This window comes from Phoenix dactylifera, unplaced genomic scaffold, assembly GCF_009389715.1.
Source record: "Phoenix dactylifera cultivar Barhee BC4 unplaced genomic scaffold, palm_55x_up_171113_PBpolish2nd_filt_p 000531F, whole genome shotgun sequence".
Taxonomy (NCBI): Eukaryota; Viridiplantae; Streptophyta; class Magnoliopsida; order Arecales; family Arecaceae; genus Phoenix; species Phoenix dactylifera.
The window spans coordinates 333,347-337,222 of NW_024067940.1; positions in this window are offsets into that span (position 1 = coordinate 333,347).

A 3,876-nucleotide genomic window follows, 5' to 3' on the forward strand; every position below is an offset into this window, starting at 1 on the left:
GAAGCTCAAGGAGCCCATGACGACGGCCCCGGTTTTGGCGCTACCTCCGATTTCGCCAAACCGTTTGTAGTCGAGTGCGATGCTTCCGGTGCCGGCATTGGTGCTGTTTTGATGCAGGAGGGACGGCCAATTGCTTTCATGAGCAAGGGCGTTGTCCCTAGGACCCCCTCGCTGTCCACAATATGAGAGGAAGATGATGGCCGGTCATCCATGCAGTCACAAAGTGGAGGCCGTACCTTATCGGCCCGCTGATTCATCGTTCGGACTGATCAGCAGAGCCTTCCATTTTTTCTTGAGCAGCGCATACATACTCCAGCCCACAGAGGTGGGTGTCGGAGCTTCTCGGCTACGACTATGAGATGGTGTACAAAAGGGCGTAGAAAATTGAGTGGCGGATGCACTATCGGCGCCATCCCGAGTCCGGCGAGTTGGCGCTTTGACTACGCCGATTTTTTCTTTTATTTCAGACTTGAGGGACCGCCACATGCCGGGATCCAGACCTAGTACAGATCCAGAGGGAGTTGGCAGCAGATCCCGAGCAGTCATCCCGAGATGGAGGACCGAGATGGGTTGATTCTAGGACCATGGGTTGATCCGCGTGCCCACCGATTCAGCCATGCGGCAGGTATTGATCCAGCACTTCCATGATACTCCTTTTGCTGGACACGAGGAATTTTTCAGGACTTACAGAGGCCTGAGCCCAGAGCTGTACGTGGGTAGGCATGAAGGCAGCGGTCAGAGTTATGTACAGCAATGCGATGTTGTCGCCAAAGGGCGGAAGGCGAATTCACTGCCGACCTGCGGGTCCTACTTCAACCTTTACGATTCCCTGATCAGGTTTTGGAAGGATGTGTCGATGGACTTCATTGAGGGGCTGCCATTAGTTCGAGGTACTCAGTGATCATGGTCGTGTGGACCCGCCTCAGCAAGTAATGCCCACCTTTTCCGGGCGCTCGCACATCCATTTTCTGCTCGACGGGGTGGCAGAGGTCCTACATACGGGACATTGCTCGATTACATAGTATGCCTTGGACTATTGTTTCTGATCGTGACCGCATTTTTGTTAGCGCATTCTGGCAGGCTTACTTCAACAGCAAGGGACGAAGCTTGCCATGAGCTCGGCTTACCACCCTCAGACCGATGGGCAGACGGAGGTGGTAAACCGCTGCATCGAGGCAGTATTGCGCTATATGATTGGTGATCGCCCCGAACAGTGCGCTTTCTTATTTACCTTGGGCCGAGTATTCGTACAACACCGCTTTCCACTCAGCCATAGGGATGACACCCTTTGAGGCGGTGTATGGACGAGTACCACCGACGCTGCGAGTTTATGATCACTATCACATGCAGACCGGACAGAGGAGATTTTGAGCTCTTAGACCGCGATGCTACCTTACGGTGGTTAAAGTTCACATAACGACTGCGCAGAACAGGATGAAGCAGCTGCATGATCGGAAGCATAGAGATCCAGTATACGAGGTGGGCGACTGGGTATATGTCTAGGTGCAGCCTTATCGACAGTTGACACTGCGGCCCATGGCGACCAGAAGCTCTCTCATCGCTTCTATGGGCCCTTTCAGATAATGAAGCGCATTGGACCCATGGCGTATCGCTTGGACTTGCCGACTACATCGAGAGTTCACCCGGTATTCCACGTGTCGCTTCTGAGGGCCCGGCTTGGACCCAAGACATCTGTCGGCCCAATCATACATGAGCCACCGGGAGGACGAGGTAGTGGAGCCGGTTCGAGTGCTGGCGAAGCACAGAATACGAGAAAAGGACGACTGGAAACCCAGATACTAGAGGAGTGGGCTGGGGAGAGCAGCAGACCAGGCCACATGGGAGTTTGAGACTGAGATACTTGATCGTTTCCCTGACTTCCGACCTTGAGGACAAGGTTAAGGGAAGCGTGGTGGAGTGATGCGGTTGGATCCACTAGACCGCCTCGGACCTTAATCATTTGGTTATTTTTGCTTTTGAGTCCTTGAGTGTTAATTCTTATTTCAGCATAGCCTTGCTCGGGGTTAGCGACTTGGCCCTTATTAGAGTCGCTTTGGGTTTAGTTGTTTCTTGAATTTCAATTAGATCAAGTCAAGTTAAAGGGGTCAGGTAGCCACCTATAAATAGATGTGGTGAGCACCTATTTCAGTATGCAAAAATTAATTGAAAGGCTTTTGCCCCTAGCTCTCTTCCCTTCTTTCTTCTCTTCTTGCGACGCCCTTCCCCCTCTCCCTAGGCCGCCGTCAAGGCCGCCGCCCCCTCCTTCATCCGGCCTGCACCACCTCTGTCCCGAGAGGCCAGCCACCTTCTCGCTCTTCTTCCTCTCCTCCTTGATCCCTTCCAGCCTCTACAAACAACTCCCATCCGTCGGATTATCAACCCGTCCTCCCCTCACAGTCATCAGTCGGAGGCAGATATTTGAGATCCCGGATGTCTGCGAAGACCCACGACCTACCGATGGAAAGCTAACGCGGAGACCTACACATATCAAAATTGAGATTGATCTGACGGCCGGATGCTTTAGAAATCATGTCTGCAATCAGGTTGGAACCCATCGTCCCAGAAATCAAGAGAGTCAAGAATCTTGGGATACCGATCAAATTTCTATCGGATCGCATCACAACGTTCATCGCATGAAACGTGTTTCAAAAATCGTTCGTAGATAGATATGGCATTAAAAACTTTTAATCTAATTAGAAGATCAGATCTTCACCTTGTGCGGGTAGATGACCACCGCAAACTGGAGTTCGTGGTTTTAGGATGAAGGTTCGTATGAAGCCGTTCACGACGTACCCGGCCCTCACAGGGTGCAACCCACGAAGCAGAGATCCGATCAAGCTCTCTTTGTCTTCCCGGGGGTGCTAGCTCCCTTGCAAAGACTTCTTTTGATGGCTGATCTCCTCTCTTTCTTTCAACTCTTGAATGTGCTTGAAAGGAGGAAGAAGAAGGAGGGATAGTGGAAAGAGGAACGAAGGCCCTGCAGCCTTTCTTTTCTTCCCCTGCGTTGGAACCAAGGAAGGAGGCCCAAAGGAGAGGGTCGGCACGCCTCTTCTTCTTTTCCCTTTGCTAATGGCGGCTGAACCAAGGAAGGGAGGGGGTGGCCACGGCTTGGAGGGAGAGGAATTAACCTCTAGGGCACCGGCCCCTTGTCCCCTTTTTTATAGCCGATCTAGGGCTCCTACAAATTAGGAGCCCTAGACTAGTTTTCTAAGAGGGGGCGCCGGCCCCCTCTCTTCCATGCCGCACAAGGAAGCAAAAGGAGGGGCTTGCGCCCCTCCCTCTTGGTAAACCCTAATCCACATTAAGTAGGATTTGGAGATGCCCTAATGTGGTCAAGCCCTAATCCAATAGGCTTAGCCTAAAGGGTGACCAATTTGGATCCAATCTAGGTAAGTCCTAATCCAATTAGAACTTAAATCAATTTTGACTCAATTGAACTCTCAAATCCTAATCCAATTAGGAGTCCTTATTGATTCCATTAGATTAATAATTAATTGTGACTTAAGAAACCCTAATCCAAATTAGGACATTTTAATTTTAGTCCTAATCCAATTAGGACTCTAATTGAATTCCGAAGTCCTAATCCAATTAGGATTTCTAGGAAATCCTATTTCGAAGTAGGAATCCCAATTATGAATTCAAAATCCTAATCTAATAGGATTGTAGGGAAATCCTTACTCCAAGTAGGAATCCCAGTCTACTCCAAATAGGATTCCCAGTCCTAATCCAATTAGGACTCTAGAAATCCTACTCTAAGTAGGATTTGTGTTTTAAGTCCAATTAATCAATTCCCATTGTTCCTTCTTTAACTGAATATCAATCGAATTGATTACTTGTGATTTTTAATCACTATTCAACCATCGGATCGGTCAATAC